This window comes from Olea europaea, chromosome 1 (assembly GCF_002742605.1).
Source record: "Olea europaea var. sylvestris chromosome 1, O_europaea_v1, whole genome shotgun sequence".
Taxonomy (NCBI): Eukaryota; Viridiplantae; Streptophyta; class Magnoliopsida; order Lamiales; family Oleaceae; genus Olea; species Olea europaea.
Window position 1 is genome coordinate 31,328,575 of NC_036237.1, and position 24,297 is coordinate 31,352,871.

The 24,297-nt window shown below is 36.5% G+C and overlaps 1 pseudogene; it reads right to left on the bottom strand.

Moving 5' to 3' along the window:
* LOC111407379 overlaps positions 1–24,297 on the bottom strand; it is a 39,908-nt pseudogene that overhangs the window by 3,519 nt on the left and 12,092 nt on the right.

Here is a 24,297-nt window from a genome sequence, read left to right on the forward strand (position 1 = left end):
CAATATTGGCTGCATTTCAGACTTTTGTAGTCTGGATGGAGGATTTGTAAAACTTGGTAATGATGAGTCATGCCAAGTGAAGGGAATTGGAAATGTGCTGTTGAAATTTAAAAATGGCCATCACATGTTGTTAAAACATACAAGATATGTACCAGCACTTAGAAGAAATCTCATATCCCTAGGAGTTCTTGAAGATGAAAATTACCAAATTGGTATTAAAAATGGCTCTACAAATATAACAAGAAATCAAGAACTTATTGTCAGTTCACCTAAGTTCAATGGAATCTATGTAATAGGTGCTGAAATAATTTCACCTAAAAATGCTGTAAATTTTGTTACACATCCCGATAAATCAGAATTATGGCATAAAAGACTTGGCCATTTAAGTGAAAAAGGTTTAAAAACTCTATCATATCAAGGGGCATTTGGGAAGGACAGTGTTCAAAAATTGACTTTTGTGAACACTGTATAATGGGAAAACAAGTCAAATTGCCTTTTAAGGTAGAGCTACACAAATCTCAAGATGTCCTTGAATACATACATTCTGATTTATGGGGACCAGTACCTATTCCTATTGTATCTGGTTACAGATATTACCTTCTTACAAGTGATGACTATTCAAGGAAAATATGGATTTTCTTATTAAAATCTAAATCTGATACCTTTGCAATTTTCAAAGAATGGAATGTACTGATTGAAAATCAGACTGGTAAGAAGATAAAATTTTAAGAATTGACAATGGGCTTGAATTTTGCAATACCGAATTTGATCAATATTGTAGTAAACAAGGGATAATGAGACATAAAACTGTAAGCTATACCCCACAACAAAATGGGGTTGCCGAGAGGTTAAATAGAACAATTTTTGAAAGGACCAGATGTATGTTAATCAGTTCTGGCCTTCCAAAAATTTTCTGGGGCGAGGCTGTATTAATAGATGTCCTTCCAGCTCTCTAAATAACAGAATTCCCGAACAAATCTGGTCTGGATCAATGCCAGATTATTCTCACCTAAGAACTTTTGGATGTGCAACTTATGCACATCATACTGAGTCAAAACTGGACCCTAGATCATTGAAGGGTGTGTTCTTAGGATATGGAGAAGGTGTTAAAGGCTATAGACTATGGTTAAGAGATGTGAGGGGTTATAAAGTGATAATAAGTAGATCTTTAATTTTTAATGAAGATGACTTTCCTTTTCTTAGTGACAAATCTGGTGAAAAATTAGGAAAGGATGACTTTATTATCACAGAAATTAATCTTGATAGCCAAAATACTGATGATCAGGCTCAGTTTGAGGTAAAGCCACATCAGGAAGAACCACAAAATGTCTTTGATGTTGAAATATCAGAAGATGAACAATATCTAGAACCTGCACATGACTTGCAGGACTACCAGCTTGCTAGGGACAGAGAAAAGAGACAAATAAGACCTCTTTCCAGGTATCAGTATGCTGATTTTGTATCTGATCAGCCTGAATCTGATCTGTTTGACATAGAACCTACCTTTTATGAAGAGACTATTTCTTCCAAAGAATCCTCTAAGTGGATTGCTACGATGAAAGATGAAATGAACTCACTCTTTAAAAATGAAACCTGGACCTTAGTTGAAAAACCAAAAGATTGTAAATTGATTGACTGTAAATGGGTTTATAAGATTAAATAGGGTGAGACTAAGGCTAGTGATAAAAGATTTAAGGCAAAACTTGTAGTTAAAGGCTTTAATCAAAGGGAAGGGATAGATTACACCGAAATCTTTTCACCAATTGTTAAATATACATCTATTAGAGTCCTACTAGCTATAGTGACGCGATTTGACTTGGAGTTAGAACAACTCGATGTGAAAACTACCTTCTTGTATGGTTCTTTAGATGAAACCATACATATGACTCAACCAAGAGGGTTTGAAGTGGAAGGAAAGGGAAATTTAGTATGTCTCTTAAAGAAATCATTGTATGGCCTAAAACAGGCCCCTAGGCAGTGGTATAAATTATTTAACTCTTTTATACAGGGTTTAAACTTCAAGAAATCAGAATATGATCCCTGTTTCTATTATAAGAAAGAAGGTGAATCTGATTTTTTTATCTGCTTTTGTATGTCGATGATATGCTCCTTACTGGTCATAATTCTGTTACACTTAACTCAATTAAAGAAAATCTGAAATCTGAATTTGAAATGAAAGATTTAGAACCAGCTAAAAGGATTTTGGGCATGGAAATAAAAAGAGATAGAATAAATGGGAAGTTGTTTCTTACACAGAAATCTTATGTTGATAAGGTTGTAAAAATGTTTTCTCTTCATGCATCTAAGCCTGTTAGCTTGCCTTTATCTGCTGCTATGAAATTATCTGTTGATCAATCGCCTAAAACTGAAGAAGAACATAAAAGAATGATGAATGTTCCGTATTCTAATGATGTTGGATCTGTAATGTATGTTATGGTATGCTTTAGGCCTGATATTGCTTATGATGTGAGTGTGTTGAGCAGATTTATGTGTAACCCAGGTGAAATACATTGGCAATGCATGAAAAATCTGATTAAATATTTGAAAGGAACAAATAACTTAGGTTTAATGTTCAAAACGAATAAAAATGGACTTAGACTTAAGGGTTATGTAGATTCAGATTTTGTCGGTAATCTGGACAATAGAAAATTCACAACTGCATATTTTTATGTTATAAATGATACATGCATTAGCTGAAAATTCCAGCTTCAAAAACTTGTTGCATTGTTTTCAACCGAGGCTGAATACATTGCTGCAACTAAAGTAGTTAAGGAGGGATTGTGGTTGAAGGGTTTACTTAGTGAATTAGGACTTATAGAAAATCAAGTGGAGCTGTGTTCAGACAACCAAAGTGCTATTTTTCTAAGTAAAAATCCTATTTTGCATGATAGATCCAAGCATATAGATGTAAAGTTTCATTTTATTAGAGATATCATTGATAGGAGCGATATTAAATTGATCAAAATACCTACAAAGGTAAATCCAGCAGATGCCAGAACCAAGGTAATCCCTATTAGTAAGTTTGTTGATTCTTTAAGATTAATTAATCTTGAAGAAGACTGATTTTCATTTTTTTTAGGTAATAAGAGCAAATGAAATAAATTGTTTAGTTTGAATCCACATAGGAGCAGGCACAAAAGACAGCAAAGGTGGAGATTGTAGAATTTGGGTTGCTATTTTTGTGAAGCCCAAGACCCGGATAAATGACCCAATAAGTGGAAGAATCTGGAAAGAAGCAAAACGAGTTAACAAAACATGTTTTTTAAGTTTCAAATAACAACTTTGCTGGATCTTCAACGCGTGGCAAAATAAGGATTGTTGGATTGAATCTTTGAGCCTCTTTCATATAAAAACGAAAAATGTCTCTAGGGTTTCTGCCTCCTCTCTTTTTCATTCTAGCAGCTTCCTTCGAGTGTTTTGATTTTCGTTGTAATTTTGATTTCTCTCTTCGATCTTGTGTAGTGATTGAGAGAGTGAGATTTTTGAACTCTTGTGAGTTCTTGATGTTGAGAAGTGGCTGTGTGCCATTGTTTTGAGTCGGTGAACTGTGTATTCCTCTTTGTAACTCGAAGTACTGTTGTGTTTTTTTTTTTTGTCGGGATTCTAGTGGATTCGAGCTTATTCCTTCATGAATGCTCAATGGGGACTAGGCGATCTAACCAATCGCTGAACCTTGGGGCTTCGGCCGAAAAATCGTTTGTGTTCTTTACTTTTTCATTCAGATCTACAAATCTTGATTTTAGTCTTGCGAACTTTTGATGTTTTCTAAACGTTCCTAGGGACCTAAAACATTCCTAGGTACCTACAGAGAACATGAGATATTTTTCCATATATAATAAGCACTTACATTATGCAAATAAAAGAAAGACGTTACGTGGATGACGTTCCAGGCACAAAAGTCATTGCATAATCAGGAACCTACTAGTTTTAAATATGCATTATATATAGCAGTCAATAGGATGGGAATATGGTAGAATTTTTTTCAGAGAGAACATACCAAAGGCTTCCCAGAAGGCAGCTTTACTCTTTCTACATCAGGATCAAATTCAACTTTGTTATCAGCACAAACTCTTAACGCCTGGTAGATCCCTAAAGTTTGCACCCTGATTAGTATACAAAATTTTGGGTTCTTAAAGATAAATTAGCTCTCTCTTAGGAATCCGACACACGCGTTGATAATCATCCTGGTTTAATAGATAGGGTCGATGATCATACAAGTTATACTCAGACACCTTAGAGTTAAACACCAAGCAGCCGGGCATCTCTACATGGCAAAGAAAAATTTTAAACTTGAGGCAATTAGAGTTGTCCTGCTTTCATTAATATGTAAATATTCAAAAACAAGGATCGATACAAACATTACAGATCATTAATAAAAATCAGTCTATCTAAAATAATTCGCATAATCCATTAATTCTACGTAGCTTTAATGAAAAGCATAACGTAATTCAGCTGGGTGAATGAAAACTTAATCAATGAGTTTGAAGGAAATGTTTTTAAAAAAGGGATGTTCACACTATGGACTGATGCAAATACTAAACTAGACTGAAATTTGTATCCTTCTATAATTTCCTTATATCTCAAATGTGTCCACAATGTAACAATTGTTGCAAAAAATTGAGTGAGTGGCTCACTTTTGGCACAATTTTCGATAGGACCCGTTCGTCCAATGTGGAATATCGAAGTTGATATGTGTTCTCCTCCGCGAGAACGTCGATTTCATGTATTTATTTGCCAAAAATGAAACTCGGGTGAATAAGAAATTGAAGCTCAAATTTGGTCATTGGAAGTTGGTTTTGTAGGAAAAAAATGCATTTATCCCACATAGGAAAACGAAGGAAACTCAAACCACTTTATATATGGCTATACTTTGGAGATATGTAATCATGTGTAGTATAGAGGCTTTCTCCACGTGCGCACGTAGGGGGTGCAAATCACGAACTGAAATGGCTTTCGGATCTTGAATTTGGGTACGGGCGCGACCTGCGCACATGAATGTCAGACCGAACAAGGCAAAAATGGCCCCATCGGAGAGCCCACGTTTTGCCAATTTTTTTTTTTTTTTTTGGCCTTCTCCAATGACTTTTGAGTTTCTAAACTGAAAAAACTCCAATGGACTCCCAATGGTTACAGTGTTAATGGGAAATAACTCCAATGGTCACAGTATTAATGGGCAATATGCCTATAAAAAGGCTTATTCTCTAACAATCTAACACACTCGAAAATCTCACCTACATTTCTGCATACATAGTTTCTTCTTTTCTGCATTTCTTGTTCTTGTGGTGATATTGTTCGGATACTAGATAAGTTCGTCGAAGTAGGACCGCAGTGCTCGGATTCTACTTATTACCGTTGTATCTGGGAGACAGCCGCTGGAACTGAACCTCCAGCACCTACGGTGAGGGGGCGAAACTGTCTTAAGGAAGTTGTACGCGCACAGGCCTCGGTTTGAAACCTACTGTAGTTTGTGTTTTCTTTCTACAGATTATTTTCGCATTCCTACTTAATTCATGCAGTTTGTAGTTTCATAGTGTGCAGCTTCCAGATTCATCATTTACAGTTTCAGCCTACAGTTAACTTATATTTCTGATTTTGTGTTGCTAAACATTTTTTCAGCCATTGGAAAATTCTGATACGGAATTTTTTTGATAAATTGAAATCGTTTACCTTATGGTTATTAATTTCAATAGTCGGCTATTGTAATTGAATAAAACTTATACAATTGGTTTCATCCACTAGCGACTTGTTTTCCTACAAGTTTAAGACAGTTCGTGAATTCGGAAAACAAGAGTTGGTTTTTGGTTTAACTGAATTTTGGTTTCTTGGAACTAATATTTGGTTTGTTTTCAAAAATGGCAACCGAATCGAACAACATGGATGTGACCCAAAATGTTCCCGCTGGAAATCAGGTTGTGGGTTCTAATGTGACTCAAGGGCCAAGCTCCGTTGTGGCTTAGACTGTGACTAGAATGCCAAGTCATGTTGTGAGCCAAACTGGCTAAACTATAACTGTTCTGGTTAATCATGAAGAAATCAGAGAAATTCAATGGCTTGAATTTCAAAAGGTGGCAACAGAAAATGCTTTTTTACTTGACCACCTTGAATCTTGCGAGATTCTTGACTGAAACTGCTCCAAAGTTTAATGAGGGCGAGGGAGATGTGCAAGTATTGAGTGCACTTGATGCTTGGAAGCATTCAGACTTTCTGTGCCGAAATAATATCATGAACAGCCTAGCAGATGCGCTGTACAATGTGTATAGCACCATGAAAACTGCTAAGGAATTGTGGGAGTCCTTGGATCGAAAATACAAAACTGAAGATGTCGGGGCTAAAAAGTTTATAGTCGGAAAATTTCTAGACTATAAGATGGTGGACTCCAAAACTGTTATCAGTCAAGTGTAGGGGTGGGCGCGAGTTGGTTCGGTTCGGTTCTAAAGAAAATCAAACCGAACCAAACTTTTCGGGTATCTAGTAAATGGAACCGTCGGGTCCAAATATAATTATGGAACCGTTCGAGTTTGGTTCCGTTCGGGTTTGGTTCCGTTCGGTTCTGTACTATAATTAAATTTTTTAACATTTATAACAACATTATATAAATACAACTAATGATACATTCAATGGTTTTGGAATGTCAGAGACTAGTAAACTACCTTGTTCAAATGATCGTTACGATCAAAGTTTCGGTCGACGGAGGTCACAGCTTCGATCGGAAGTCACAGTGTCGACCGACGATTGTATAGGTTTTGGAATATTAGCGAAGCTGCGAGAGTCGAAACAACGTTATGCACTTTAGTGTAGGTGTTTAGGGTTATTTAGTGGATTTGATCTTATTTGGCTAAGAAATGAAACAATAAATGGGTAATTGGGCCAAAAATTAAAAAATTAGAAATGAAACAAATTATTGGGCCAAAAATTTGGATTTTGAAATCGTTAATTTGTTAATTTGTTTAGAAAAAATTAAAATTAAAATAATTTGATTTACTCAATAAAAAAAATTAGAAAGATTCGGTTTTTATTCGGTTCTGGGTCTAGAACCGAGAACCGAACCGTACCCGTCGGTTCTCAATTCAGATACCCATTCAGGTATTTAATTTGACAAGAACCGTTGGATTCAGTTCGGGAGATTTGCCCAGCCCTAGTCAAGTGCAAGAACTCCAAGTGATCCTTCACGAAATTCATGTCAAAGGAATGATGTTGAGTGAAACTTTTCAGGTGGCTGCAATTATATAAAAATTGCCCCCCGCGTGAAAAGATTTCAAGAACTATTTGAAACACAAACAAAAGGAAATGAATGTCGAAGAACTCGTTGTTAGACTTCGAATCGAAGAAGAAAACAAGAGTTCCGAGAAGAAGTGGTTCAATCCTGGTGTGGCCAAAGTCAATGTTGTGGAGCTTGGTCAAAGTAGTAAGAACTACAAAAACAAGTCTGGGCCATCCGGTGGCAAAAAAACCAAACAAGGACCGAAAGGTGGAATTGTCAAGAAGAAATTTCAAGGAAAATGCTTCAATTGTGACAAAGTGGATCACAAGTCTTCGGAGTACAGATTACCGAAGAAGAAGAAAGAAGTGAACGTGGTTGACTACATGGCACAAGATGTGTCGGAGCTGAATCTCGCAGCAGTCATGTTTGAAGTAAACATGGTGGGTTCAAACCCTAAAAAGTGGTGGATTGACACCAGTGCTACAAGGCATGTGTACTCTGATAAAGAGATATTTGATACGTTCGAAGCTGTTGAGAACGGGGAGAAGTTGTTCATGGGAAATTCAGCAACTTCTGAAATCAAGGGTCAAGGAAAAGTGGTTCTGAAGATGACCTCGAGAAAGGAGCTGACTCTCAACAACGTGCTTTATGTGCCGAAAATTCGCAAGAATTTAGTGTCCGAGTCGCTTTTGAATAAGCATGGTTTCCGCATTGTTTTTGAGTCAGAAAAATCATTCTGTCAAAAAGTGGAATGTTTGTCGGAAAAGGTTATGTTTCCGACGGTATGTTTAAACTCAATGTAATGGTTGTGAAACCAAAAATGAATAAAGCAAGTTCTTCTACTTATTTACTTGAGTCTTCCAATTTGTGGCATATTAGACTAGGACACGTTAACTATGATACTTTACGAAGACTAGTTAACTCTAACTACATACCTAAATTCAATAACGATTCCAAACATAAGCGTGAAACTTGTGTTGAAACAAAATTGACAAGGTCATCGTTTAAATCAATTGAAATGAACACAGAACCACTAGATTTAGTTTACAATGATGTATGTGATCTAAAACTTGTACAAACAAGAGGTGGTAACAAATATTTTATTACTTTTGTTGACGATAGCACAAAATACTGCTATGTATATCTGCTTAAAAGCAAGGATGAAGCTATTGGGAAATTTATTCTCTATAAGAATGAAGTTGAGAATCAACTTAATAAGAAAATTAAGGTGCTGCGAAGTGATCGAGGTGGTGAGTATGAAGCACCATTTGCTGAATTCTGTGCACAACACGGAATCATACATAAAACCACCGCCCCTTACTCACCGCAACAAAATGGTGTTGTTGAACGAAAAAATCATACCTTAAAAGAGATGATGGATGCAATGCTCGTAAGTTCTGGGTTACCTCAGAACATGTGGGGGAAGCTATTTTATCAGCAAATTACCTTTTAAATAAGATGCCCCAAAAGAAATCGGAAAAAACCCCTTATGAGTTATGGAAAGGAAGAATGTCTACCTATAAACACTTGCGAGTGTGGGGGTGTCTTGCTAAAGTAGTTGTTCCACCACCAAAGAAGGTAAGGATAGGCCCGAAAACTATAGGCTGTGTCTTCATTAGCTATGCACATAATAGCAGTGCGTATCGCTTTCTTGTGTATGATTCAAAAATTTCAGACATACACAAAAACACGATAATGGAATCAAGGAATGCTACATTCTTTGACGAAGTATTTCCATATAGATCCAAAGAGGAATCAAGCTCCTCTAAACGAACATATGAGACAATGACTGAAAATAGTCAAAACGAAGATTTAGAAGAGGAGACTGAGGTTAGACGCAGCGAACGGGAAAGGACAGAAAAATCTTATGATCCTGATTTTCTGACCTATATACTAGAAAGTGAACCTCAAAGTTATCAAGAAACAGTGAATTCCTCGGAAGGACCTCAATGGAAAGAAGCCATTGAAAGTGAAATAGATTCCATACTACAAAATCATACATGGGAGCTAGTGGATCTTCCTCCAGGAAGGAAACCACTAGGCTACAAATGAATTTTCAAAAGGAAAATAAAAGCAGATGGAACTATCGAGAAGTATAAGGCCATATTAGTAATTAAAGGCTACAAACAAAGGGAAGGCTTTGATTACTTTGATACGTATTCTCCAGTGACGAGAATAACATCTATTAGGATGATACTTGCGATTGTCGCTTTGCGAAATCTTGAAGTACATCAAATGGATGTTAAAACTGCATTTTCTAAATGGAGATTTAGAAGAAGAAATTCACATGGAACAACCTGAGGGGTTTTCGTCACCAGGATAGGAAAAGAAAGTCTGTAAACTGGTGAAGTCACTATATGGCTTGAAACAAGTACCAAAACAATGGCATGAAAAATTTGACAATGTCATGATTGAGAGTGGATTTAAAATCAATGAATGTGACAAATGTGTTTACGTCAAAGACACTAAAGATGAATATGTCATCTTATATCTTTACGTTGACGACATGCTTATTGTTGGTAGTGACAATAAGATGATTGAATCTACTAAAAATATATTAAACTCGAGATTTGACATGAAAGATATGGGTTTAGCTGATGTTATACTTGGAATAAAAATCTCAAGAACATCAAATGGGCTTGTTCTAAGTCAGTCACATTATGTGGATAAAATTTTAGGAAAATTCCATAAGGATGATACTGGCTTGGCTAAAACACCAATAGATACGAGTCAACATCTGTCTAAAAATAGAAGAGAAAGTATCTCTCAAGTAGAATATCCGAGAGTGATCGAAAGTCTAATGTACTTAATGAGTTGTACTAGACCAGACATAGCCTACACAATCAGTAAACTGAGTAGATACACGAGTAATCCAAGAGCTAATCACTGAAAAGGAATTGTAAGAGTATTAAGGTACTTAAGATATACTCGTGACTATGGACTACATTATACTAGATATTCAGCAGTCATTGAAGGATACAGTGATGCTAATTGGATATCTAATATAAAAGACTCAAAATCCACCAGTGGATATGTGTTCACATTGGGTGGTGCTGCCATATCGTGGAAATTCTCTAAGCAAACGATTATATCCAGATCTACGATGGAATCTGAGTTTATAGCTCTAGATAAATGTGGTTAAGAGGCTAAATGGTTGCGCAACTTCTTAGACGATATTCCAAGATGGTCAAAACCTGTGCCAACAATTTACATATATTGTGACAGTCAATCTACAATAGGAAGGGCACAGAGTAACATATATAATGGTAAGTCTAGACATATATGTCGTAGACACAATACCATAAGACAATTTCTCTCAACTGGAGTTATCACTATTGACTATATAAGGTCAAAAGATAACATTGCGGATCCGCTAACCAAAGGGTTAAATAGAGAGTTAGTTATGAATCATCGAAAGGAATGAGGCTTAAGCCCTTGAAAGAATAAGTCATTACAAAGGAAAATTCAACCTAGTTGACTGGAGATCCCAAGATCTAGGTTCAATGGGAAAACCTAACTGTAAAGACTTGATAAAATCACTGTGGGGGTATTACCTCCTGTCCATTCCTATGATGTAACAGTGATGCCCGTAAGGTTGAAGGTTAAGCAATAGGTTTTTAATGATTCTTATGCGTCGTAAATTGAGCCAAGTAATGCGGGTTACTTGTAATAAAAAATCACCTATGTGAGAGAGAAGTGGGGTCGCTTCTAAGATAATTGTGTGGGGCTCAATTCTTAAGAACTCTCATAGAACCAGGCATATGTTCATGGCCAAAACGAACATAACAATGAGAACTGGATTGTGTTAGGAAGAATCATGTGTGAGGTATATCGTCGTTTACACAAATGGTAGAACAGTTCAAGGACATCGCGTCCACTGGTCAGCCAGTAAAGTAAATATGCTTTCACAAGGAAAGATTCAAAGGGTAACACCTACCTATCCTATGCAGGATTCAACCGCTGAACTTTATCACCTAGTCTTGTATCTCACGTTTCGTGTCTCTCCCAATTTTCATTCATGTGGGGGATTGTTGGAAAAAATTGAGTGAGCGGCTCACTTTTGGCACAATTTTCGATGGGACCCGTTGGTCCAATGTGGAATATCAAAGTTGATATGTGTTCTCTTCCACGAGAACATCGATTTCATGTATTTATTTGCAAAAAATGAAGCTCGGGTGAATAAGAAATTGAAGCTTAAAGTTGGTCATTGGAAGTTCGTTTTGTGGGAAAAAAATGCATTTATCCCACATAGGAAAACCAAGGAAACTCAAACCACTTTATATATGGCTATGTTTTGGAGTGGTGTAATCATGTGTAGCATAGAGGCTCTTTTCACGCGCGCGCGCGCAGGGGGCAAATCACGAGCCGAAATGGCTTTCGAACCTTGAACTTGGGTGCGGGCGCAACCTGCGCACACGAATGTCGGACCGAACAAGGCAAAAATGGCCCCATCGGAGAGCCCACGTTTTGCCATTTTTTTTGGCCTTCTCCAATGACTTTTGAGTTTCTAAACTGAAAAAACTCCAATGGACTCCCAATAGTCACAGTGTTAATGGGAAGTAACTCCAATGGACTCCCAATGGTCACAATATTAATGGGCAATATGCCTATAAAAAGGCTCATTCTCTAGCAATCTAACACACTCGAAAATCTCACCTACATTCCTGCATACACAGTTTCTTCTTTTCTGCATTCCTTATCCAATAAGGTCTTGTTCTTGTGGTGATATTGTTCGGATACAAGATCAGTTCGCCGGAGTAGGATCGCGGTGCTCGGATTCTGCTTATTACCGTTATATCCTGGGAGATAGCCGCTCAAACTGAACCTCCAGCACCTACGGTGAGGGGGCGAAACTGTCTTAAGGAAACTGTGCACGCACAGGCCTCGATTTGAAACCTGCTACAGTTTGTGTTTTCTTTCTACAGATTATTTTCGCATTACTATTTAATTCATGCAGTTTGTAGTTCCATTGTGTGCAGCTTTCAGATTCATCGTTTATAGTTTTAGCTTGCAGTTAACTTTTATTTCTGATTTTGTGTTGCTAAACATTTTTTTAGCCGTTGGAAAATTCTGAAATGAAATTTTTTTGATAAATTGAAATCGCTTGCCTTGTGGTTATTAATTTCAATAGTGGGCTATTGAAATTAAATAAAACTTATACAATTGGTTTCATCCACTAGCGACTTGTTTTCCTACAACAATATCTGGCAACGTGTCCAACTATACAAAATAAAAAAATAATTTGGACATGCCATCCAATGTTTTCGACACTTGTCAACTATTTATCAGTGTTGGACATCGAGTCACCGGCATAGGGTGAGCGTTGGTGCATATTAGATAATCAAAAGCAGTAAATCCATGGCATTTCAATTAAGAAATCCCTCTTGTAAAGCAAAAGGAAAGTTAATTATGAAACATTTATTTCCTCTAGCCTCATATGGAGGCATTGCCAAGAACATCAATCAGATGAAGTCATGGTAATAAATTATTATGCAATTAAGCTCCTGCTGCATAATGGCTCAGAAAATATTAACTGTAGTCGTCATCATTTCAGTGAATCTAACCTAGAGAACACTAGTCTGCACTGCTGATGCCATATTGACCCAGCTCAAGAAACCATAATGATTGAATGGCACTCAGGCTATTAAGAATGAAATTTAACTAATTTTTGAATTAACATTGCTCACCACCTGTTGTAATTTTATAAACCTCCGAAATTCGGTTTATGGCTCAGAACCATAAGGTGTTTCATCTCGTGCTTCATCATTCTCAACATGATGGATCTATGTCGATATGATTGAAACTGATATCACTAAAGCATTACTTCATCATATAAAAAGGAGAAAAAAATGAATTCAACATACAGGTGGAAGGTCAGATATCGCATCACCAAGAAAAAGTTTCTTTTTGAGGTCAGCCTTCACTGTATGCAACTGAGTTTGACTGCATTCATCAATAAATATCTGTAGTTAAAACCAACGGTTAAAGCTAGAACTTCAAAAGAAAAAGAATTTAACAAGCACTACCTCAAACTCTGTTGGAATAACCCCCCGGACAACAACATTACGAGTAGGCAATGGGTACTCGAGCAATTTCTGTTCAAGAGAAGAGAAATTATGAACAAAACAAGGAAACTTAGAAACTTGACTCAAAATGATGGCTCTGCAAGAAAAAAAAAACTAAAAGGACAATACTACCTCAGTTGAAATGGCATCCCACACAAAGACACGTGATAAGTGTGTTTTTGCACATTTATTTAGATCACAAACATGACTTAATTACAATAAAAATGTTTAAATTGTGACTTAATCTCGTTAAATTCATGCAATGTAGGTGTTTCTATGGAAATGATGGAATTCAGGAGAAAAGAGCCGAAAAAGGACTAAAATGGAGTAAAGTGATAGCTCGGGGACCAAAGTGTAACTATCCAAAGGATGGTCCGAAGGGAAAATCAAGGAAGTGAATGAGCTAAGTACCAATTTGGTGATATTATGAGATGATGAAAATAAAAGAAACAAGCAAAAAGGACCAAAATGAATCAAACTGAAAATTCGGGGACCAAGTTGCAAATAATCCATAGATGAGACGGAAAATGGAATGAAGATTCAAGAGTGTTAGAGGTCAATCGGATGAGAAAAGGAGTCAAAGAGGTGAAATATGATCGAAGTATTATCAAGTATCAACTTTCAGGCGAAAAAGCTATGCTCCTGATTTTTAGCCTCTACTTAAGATCCATTTTTGGCATAGTAAACATCAAAATTTGAGAAAGCCTATTTCTATCAAAAGTGTATATATTTGAGTTTTCTGTCCAATGCACTTTGAATCACTTCAATCGGAGATAAAAAAAAAGTTATGATCAAAATACTAAAAGCTGTCCGACGGAAAGAATCGCATAACTATGAGGTCGAATAGAATAAAATCTATGCGGTTGAATAGAAGCCTCCCAAGAACTTTTTCTCAAAAATTTTTTACTCTATGTGACAGCATAGAAATGTACTATGCGGTCACATAGGTATATTCTAGGGGCCGATTCTGCAGTTTTCTTATACGACTGAAACTCTTTTGGTAACCTAATTTTCACGCGATATAAATACCAAAAGACGTCCAGAAAGAGGCAGAACGTATTGGAGGAAGAAAAACACTTCTTGGAGAGGATTTTGAGTGCAAGAACGAAGATTTACACGAAGAGCTTCAAGATTTCTTCAAGATTTCATAACCCGGTGATGTCTTTTATTCAAAACTTGATGTATTTTGTTATTTTAACCATGTTAGGCTAGATTTTCATGTGCTAGGATTTGCGATGAACCTTATATTATGAATCCTTAATCTTCAATTTTATTTATTTGACATTACATGTTTTTAATTATTAAATGATTGGCATAGATTTTATTTTCTCTACAATTATGTGCGCAATAGTTATATGAGACTTGTGGCTTGTTTTACTCTCGAGAGATGGAAAATAAGTTAGACATTATGTTAATTGTCGTAATGTTCGATAGGGGATAGAAATATATCCCTATAATTTACGTGATCTTTAAGTATTTATAAATCTTTAATGCATTTTTATATGTTTGCATCCGTAATAGAAATATAGTTGGATCGCATGTGAAAATAGGTTTAATTCTACTCGAGAGAGATTGTTAAACAAATTAGGAATATTGGTCTTCATAATTGAATCGTGTTGTCAATTTTATAGAATTCAGATTAAAGGGGATTGATATAAGGGGATTCGGAATCCTAGTACGCATTTCGTTATCATATTTTTATAAAACTTGCATTTAGTTATAATCACGCATTTAATTTAGTTAATTTGTTATTAAATCATAATTTAGTTAGCGAAAATATCAAGAATTTCTATTGTTTCTGTTAAGGCGATGATAGATAAAATTGAACTAATCAATCTCTGTGGGACGATATTCGGACTCATTTAATCCACTTTATTACTTGTTAACGAATCGTACACTTGCGACAGTTTTAAATCGAAAGAAATAATTTCGTGAACAAGTTTTTGGCGCCGTTGCCGGGGATTGAGTTTAGTTTAATTTTATTTCTCGAGGCACTAATTCGAACTTCAATTTTTATTTTGCTAGTATAATTTTAATTTTATTTTGATTTTAGGTTATTATCCTTTATTTTGTGTTTTAGTTATTTAAATTGTTTGAATCTCAGTGCTCGTCCTGTTTTGTTTCTTAGATTTGCTTGCCAAGATTGACTGGAGGAGAATTGATTCCAACTGATCTTGAAATCGAGCACACCTTTCATCGACTACAAAGAGATCACCAAGAAGCACAAGTACAAATGGCTAACGAACTAAACAATCTCATTATTCAAGCTAATGAAAGAGAGGCAATGGACGAAGGAAATGAGATTCTGGGAGATTTTTTGACTCCTCAAGTGATTCAAAGTCGATCCAACATAGTGTATCCACCGTTTGGATAGCCAAATTTCCAGTTGAAGACCAATGTGATACAACTATTTCAAAATGGACACCAGTTTTACGGTAAAGCCAAGAAGAGTCCACATACACACATATCTCGATTTTTGGATATGTGTCAACATTTCAGATACCAAGGGATTTTGGACGACGCTATTAGGCTAAGACTGTTTCCACATATGCTACGAGACAGAGCGCTTGAATGGTTGGATTCACTTCCGATTGCAAGTATCACTACATGGAACGAGTTGGCACACAAATTTTACACAAAGTTTTTCTCCCCAGCCAAGATAGCGAAGCTGAGATATGACATATCAGTATTCAATCAAGGAGAAATCGAATCATTTGACGAAGCTTGGAACAGATTCAAAAACATGCTCCGGAAGTGCCCTCAACATGGGTTTGATAAAAAGACCCAAATCCGATTCTTCTACATAGGGTTACTTCCATACCACAAGAGCACGGTTGATTCAGTTTCAGATGACTCAATATCCACACGAACAATTGATGGGGCATTGGAATTATTTGAGAGAATGGCTACCACATCAACCATGTGGTCTTCTGAAAGGGTGATTCCAAGGAAAACTTTGGGTGTTTACGAGATGGATACTTATTCAGCAATATCTGCAAAAATTAACTCTCTGTATCACAAGGTGGAAAGCATATCACAAGCAGCACAAGCTAAGAAGAGCAATTTTGACGAATGTGAAGCTGAGCATAAAACATCGGAATGCCCAATACTCATGCAAGGAATTGAGCAAGCAAACTATGCACAGTAGGGACAACACCAACAACACAATCAATATGGAGAAACTTTCAATCCCAGTTGGATGAGGCATCCCAACTTCTCTTGAAGCAACCAGAATCAAAATAGGCCACAGAAACAATTTCAACAACAAGAGAAGAGGCCTCAATTGAAAGATATGATAGGAAAATTCATGGAGAAAGCCGAAACTACACTTCAAAATCAAAATGCAGCAATCAAAAATTTGGAAACTCAGATGGGGCAGTTAACCATAGCATTGACTAATAGAAAGCTAGGTAACTTGCCGAGTAACACAAAAATCAATCGCAAAGAGCAAGCTAAGGCCATTATAACTCGAAATAGAGTACAATTGCCTGAAATCCATGTCAAGAGACCGGGTGTGATTGGAGAGACATTTTCCTCTGCTGAAGAAGAGACTATTATAAAGGAATCAACTCCAAAGGAAAATTCAGAAAAGTCACAGGATAAGGCCAAAGTCACAGTCAACCAATACGAGCCTCCGATTCCCTTTCAACAGTGGTTGAAGAAGTAACAATTCGAGCAACAGTACAAAAAATTCCTAGAAGTCTTCAAAAAGCTCCATATCAACATCCCACTAGTCGATGCACTATTCCAGATGCCTAGCTACGTGAAGTTTCTCAAAGATATTATATCAAACAAACGCAAGCTGGAGGACCATGAGACAGTAATGCTTACGGAGGAATGCAGTGCCAGAATCCAGAAAAAGCTCCCACCAAAACTGAAAGATCCAAGGAGTTTCACTGTCCCTTGCACAATTGGTGATTTTTATTTTGATAAAACATTGTGTGATCTCGGTGCGAGTATTAACTTGATGCCACTCTCTATTTTCAGAAAACTAGGATTGGGAGAACCTAAGGCAATCACAGTAACTCTACAACTAGCTGATCGATCACTTACACAACCATGAGGGATTATTGAAGATGTATTGGTCAAAGTGGATAAATTTATATTCCCAGCAGACTTCTTGATTTTGGACATGGAAGAAGACAAGGACGTGCCTATCATATTAGGATGACCATTTTTGGCTACTGCAAGAGCTCATAGATGTGCAACAAGGATAATTAACTCTGAGGTTGGGGGAAGAACAAGTCTCTTTTAATGTTTTCAAGGCAATATAATACCCCCAACGAGCCTGAAAGCTGTTTCCAGATTGAAGTGCTTGACATAGGAATCCTCTATAATCTTGAGATGAAGAAATAACCAAACATTCATGAGGCCTGTATAGTACACTCTCCATCCATTCTTATCGATTCAAAGGAGATTAAGGCATTCAATGTGGGATTTCATACGGATGAGAAGAGAATGACACACTTGGAGAAAGATGGATGAAATTCGGAGGATAACTGCAGTGCGGAACAAGACCATATTGAGCAAACTATGCAGGACCTCCCAAGCCATATTTAAAGTGCTATAAAATACCTGTGCCAAAAGTCGAGCTATCGACTATAAAATAGCGCTAATTGGGAGGCAACCCAATATCTCTACCCTTTATTTATTTCATTTTACATTAGTCTAGGAGTTTTTAAATTTTTAAACATTTTTTATAGTTTAGGTCATCGTTCATCCATGCATGTCAATAAATAGCCTAAACACAATCCACACGAGTCTCAATGCATTGAGCATGAGTCATAAGGTTGAAGTCCCATTTTAGTCAGTCATGGGTCAAATTGAACAAAGTGCATGTTTAGAGCTAAACTCTGCTGTTGATTCACATTTTTTTGATATGAACTTTATATTGAAACATAATTTTTGCATCTTACACGTCAACAGCATACACATGCACCTTGAAATAAGTTTGGAGAAATGGTGCGTCACATGGATTCCTTCATGCACACCCAAGTTTATCAATTATCACCATAAGATATAATACACATACTTTGCACTTTCGTAGGATGTCACCAGAAAGACCTCAACAGGAAAGAGAAGGTCGGCTCCACATATGATGCTGCAGGATCCAACATTTCATCACAGCCACCATTTTGATCAGGAGAGTATTGTTTACCCCATTTTGATTTTTCTTATTCATTTTATCCTTAAAATTATGTCTTTAAACTTTTGTTAATCTTACATTGAGGACAATGTATTAACTAAGTTTGGAGAGGGTGACATAATTTTAAATCTCTATCTGTGTTCATCATTATCTATTTTCCACTAGTTTCCATTACTGCATAATGTATGCATGATGAGTGTAAAAAAAAAATTGCATTTTATTCAGTTTGTTTTAATTCTCTTCATGCATGCTTGTGTGAGTTTGATAACCTTGTTAGCTATGATGATATTATTGGACTAGTTTAAACTGTAAAAATTTGGATCTGGTGTTAATTAGACTAACTGATACTTGTTGATGTAACACTTGACATTATCTATGCACGCTATTCATGCTTGACAGATTAGGAGAATGACTGGATTTTGAGCATAAAGTAGGAAAAAAATGATAACCCTCTATTGAATTAACCCATAAACTACCTTAAGACAGTTTGGTGATAGTTGAGCTATTATAGGGGAGCATTAAGATGAGCGAGGGCTCCGTGCATGAAATTTTATTGTGTGGATTGCCTAGACCAGTGAGATGAAGATTAGGTGAAAATCTTAAATTAGGGGTTGGTTTTGAAAACTAAATGTCTAGAATAATAAGGGCATAAAATTAATTTGTGAGAATAAGACACTTCTTTTCATGCCTTTATGACTCGAGCAAGTAAGCCTGTAAGGATATTTCAAAAGCTGGTGCCCTAAGGTCAACTGGCCTGGGAGTCACCGGCCTAAAGCTCGCTAAATGGGTCATATAGAAAGCAAGAGGAAAAGAGGTTAATAAAAAGTCATCTGATCAAGCCTTTATAACCCGAGTGAATAAGTCTGCAGGGGTTTAAAACCTGGTGCCCTAAAGCCAACTGGTTTGGGAGTCATCGGCCTAAAGCTCGCTAAAGGGGTTATATAGAAAGCAAATGAGAAGATGATATTAAAAAAAAAAAAATTGGAAAGTAAGAAAAACAAAAGAGAGACAATAACATGAAGAAAAGTCCTTAGACATTTGATTGAGGAAACTATTCCTTTGAGGCGAGGCAAGTAACCTATTTTAATCTTGAGTGTCGAAGCAATCAAACTTGGGAGAGCCTTCACTTGTTGAAATGTAAACTTGTGATAGTGAGATTAATCCAAACTACGAGAGGGTGAGGACTACAACTATGTAAACTCCTAATTTTAAAACACAACCCCGGGATAATTGAGTGAAAAGAATAAGTTTGGGGGTTGTGTATCTCTCGAGCGAGTAAGGATACATTTGACCAGTTGGGGTCGGGACTCAACCCATCTTGGATTTGATATGTTAGCATGAATTCACACACACACGTCAAGTATGCATTTAACAGGTAAAGGTTAATGTCATTTTTGCACTAATAAATTTTAATAAAGTAGAATACTTAGTCCAATCCTGAGCCATGACAAGGTATTAAGCCATGTTTATTCAGAATATTCGGAATTGTGGGAGTCCATAAGCACCAACTCCCATTCCAACAAGACGACTAATTGCATATCTCCCAAGGAAACCACCTGCAAATTTTACAATGTCAACAACATTTTCCATCAAAACAAATTTTGGTTTGAGAAATGCCAGTGTCCATGAAAACAATTAGTTGCTTATTTTTGTCATCATCTAAAGGATTTTCCTTGTTTCTAAAATGGTCAAACCCACTTATGCCTTGGCATGGTAGGCCACCACATATAACATCAACAATCCCCTGAATGGCATCAGCATAAAATACTCATATAAGAGTAAAAAAAATTCAAAAGTAGCTAGAACAAGTAGAAGCTTACCGGCAAAGGCAAAATCTTTGACTTGTAGCCTCTGGAAATAAATTCCTTCAATTTTTCTTCACAAGCACTAGTATGTAGGCATTCAACGTAAGCCAATCAAATTGAATGATAAATGATCTAATTGCCAACTCAAGTTAATAACAAAAATATTGTTTTTAGTCTGTACCGCAAACCTTCTAAAGGCTCATATGTGTCTTCCTCAGGCCCATAACCTTTCCAACGAATCTAATAGAAATGGAAAGAAAAAATAGCAATTAATAAGAAATAATGAAGGTTTTTCCAACAACCATTAGAAGCTATCAATACAAGATAGGATAGAATACCAGAATTAGTAAAATTAACAGAGTGATTAAGCAAGACTCCACAAAAAAGGCAACTGATTAAATGGAGACTTTATAGATTTGTATTAACGGGTGTAGATCCACTTAACACGCTTTGTCAATGAATAAAGACTCAAGCCTCTTTGTTTTTGTCGTTATAAGCATGTGTATTTGCATAGTAACTCAAACAACAAAGCCAAGACAAGTTCGATACCTTAAAATACAGTGTATATTTTCTAGTTTTATTTGGATCACAATAACAAATTGATAATATCTCTGCAACTTCAAAGATTTCAGATCCACTTTCATCCCCACTATCATCACTTTCATCATTTTCCATGCTTCAGAATCCTTATGTTCATGTATTGGACCACTAGTTTCTATTGAGCTATAGGAGGTGATAAGTGTGTTTTTGCACACTTATTTAGGTCACAAACATGACTTAATTATGAGCAAAATGATTGAATTGTGACTTAATTTCATTACATTTGTGAATTGTAGGGAACACCGACGAACATGGTGAAATTCATGAGAAAAGACACGAAAAAAGGACTAAAATGACACAAAGTGAAAGTTCAAGGACCAAGGTGCAATTACCCAAAAGTTGACCCGATGAACAAATCAAGGAATTGGTTGAACCAAATGCCAATTGATAATGCCTTGGGATGATGGAATGGAAAGAGTGAAGAAAAGAGGCCTAGAAGTGAAAGATTCAAGTAAAGGGACTAAATTGAAGAGAATGGAAGTTGAAGTCTACCATGCGGTCGCATGGTAGAACTCTCGTGCGGCCGCATGAATAGATACAGGGAATTTAAATCAAAACATGGAATAACCATGTGGCCACACGGATTAAAACCATGCGGTCGCGTGGTAATTTTTCTGATACAAAATTTTCTTTCCTTATACAATTAAAACTCCTTTGGTAACCTAATATTCATGGGATATAATAATCAAAAAAAGGTCCAGAGATGACCAAAACGTATTAAGAGGCAGTAAAACACATCTTGAAGAGGATTTGGAGCGCAAGAACGAAGAGTGGCTATTGGAATTTCAAGATTTCTTCAAACTTTTATAATCCGGTGATGCTTATTATTCAAAACTTGATGTGTTTTATTATTTTAATCATGCTAGGCTAGATTTTCATGTGCTAGGAGATCAATGAACCATGTAATTTGAATTTCAATATCCTAGTTTTGCAATTTGACATTAAGACACATTTTTATTGTTTTGAATGATTTATAAGCAATTAATGTTTCCGCAATTAAGGGCTTGTAATTGTGTAAATTTGGGTGATTTATTCTTGCATTCGAGAGAATTGAAATAGATTTGACATAATATAAATCATCGTAGGGTCCAATAAGGGATAGAAATATATCGCTATACCCTACGTGAATCTTTAAGTGTTCATAAAATCGCATGCATTTTTACATAAGCTCTTGTCATAGAAATATAGGCCGGTGGTATGTAGAAATAGGTTTGATACATCTCGAGAGAGAGAGAGTATTGGATAGACTTAGGAACATTGATTTGTCACAATTGAAGTGTGTTGTCATGTTGTGAAACTAGGGTTTAAAGTGATAATTGCATGGAAAATCGTGATCCTAGTGTATTTAATTTCTATTGATTATAACAACATGCATTCTCAACGTTTAGTTTTACTCTAGAGGGTTAAAATATTGTTTTGAGTTTTAATTTCAATTTACTCATTAAATTTGCGTAATTAGGGTTTCTTTTTGAAATTAAGGTTTTACTTAGGTTCACATCCACTTTGACAATCCAATTTCGGCTAAGGCTACGTTAGATAAAATTTGAACTAATCAATCTCTGTAGGACGATATTCGGACTCATTGAATTCACTTTATTACATGTTAACGAACAGTACACTTGCGGTGGTTTAAAATTGAAAGAAAATAATTTCGCGAACAAGTCTTTGGCGCCGTTGCTGGGGATTGAGTTTAGTTTAATTTTTATTTCTCGAGGCACTAATTCGAACTTCAATTTTTATTTTGCTAGTATAATTTTATTTTTTTTTAATTTTTATTTTAGGTTATTATCCTTTATTTGTGTCTTAGTTATTTAAATTGTTTGAATCTCAGTGCTCGTACTGGTTTTAATTCTCAGATTTGCATGTCACGATTGCCTGGAGGAGAATTGATTCCAGCTGATCCTAAAATCGAGCGCACTTTTCATCGACGACAAAGAGATCACCGCGAAGCACAAGTACAAATGGCCAACGAATTAAACAATCCTATTATTCAAACTAACGAAAGAGAGGCAATGGACGAAGGAAATGAAATTCTGGGGGATTTCTTGACTCCTCAAGTTATTCAAAGCCAATCCAACATTGTGTATCCATTGTTTGGTACAACTATTTCAAAATGGACACCAATTTTATGGTAATGCCGAGGAGAATCCACACACACACGTATCTCGATTTCTGGATATGTGTCAACATTTCAGATACCAAGGAATTTCGGAAGACGCTATTAGGTTAAGGCTTTTTCCACATACGTTACGAGACAGAGCACTTGAATGGTTAGATTCACTCCCGGTTGCAAGTATCACTACATGGAACGAGCTGGCACACAAATTCTGCACAAAGTTTTTCTCCCCAGCCAAGATAGCGAAACTGAGACATAACATATCAGTATTCAATCAAGGAGAAACTAAATTATTTGACGAAGCCTGAAACAGATTCAAAAACATGCTCCGGAAGGGCCCTCAGCATGGGTTCGATAAAAAGACCCAAATTCGATTCTTCTACACATGATTACTTCCATACCACAAGAGCATTGTGGATTCAGCATCAGATGGCTCAATATCCACACGAACAATTGATGGGGCATTGGAATTATTTGAGAGAATGGCTACCACATCAGCCATGTGGTCTTCTGAGAGGCCAATCCTAAAGAAAACTCTAGGTGTCTACGAGGTGGACGCTTATTCAGCAATATTTGCAAAAATCGACTCTCTGTATCACAAGATGGAAGGCATATCACAAGCAGTACAAGCTAAGAAGAGCAATTGTGAGGAATGTGGAGCCGAACATAAAACATCAGAATGCCCAATTCTCATGCAAGGAATTGAGCAAGCAGACTATGCATAGTGGGGACAACGCCAGCAACACAATCAATATGGAGAGACTTTCAATCCCAGTTGGAAGAAGCATCCCAACTTCTCTTGGAGCAACCAGAATCAGAACAAGCTACAAGGGAAATTTCAAGAACAAGAGAAGAGGCCTCAATTGGAGGATGTGATAGGAAAATTCATGGAGAAGGCCGAAGCTACACTTCAAAATCAAAATGCAGCCATCAAAAATTTGGAAACTCAGATGGGGTAGCTAGCCATCGCATTGACTGGCAGAACGCCAGGTAACTTGCCAAGTAATACAGAAATCAATTCCAAAGAGCAAGCTAAAGCTATTACAACTCGAAGTGGAGTACAATTATCGAAAATCCATGTCAAGAGACCAAGTGTGACTGTAGAGACATCCTCCTCTGCTGAGAATGAGACTGCTGTGAAGGAATCAACTCCAAACGAAAATTCAGAAAAATCACAGGATAAGGCCAAGGTCACAGTCAACCTATACGAGCCTCCGATTCCCTTTCCACAGCGCTTGTAGAAGCAAAAAGTGGAGCAACAATACAAAATATTCCTAGAAGTCTTCAAGAAGCTCCATATCAACATCCCACTAGCCGATGCACTGTTTCAGATGCCTAGCTACACGAAATTTATCAAGGATATT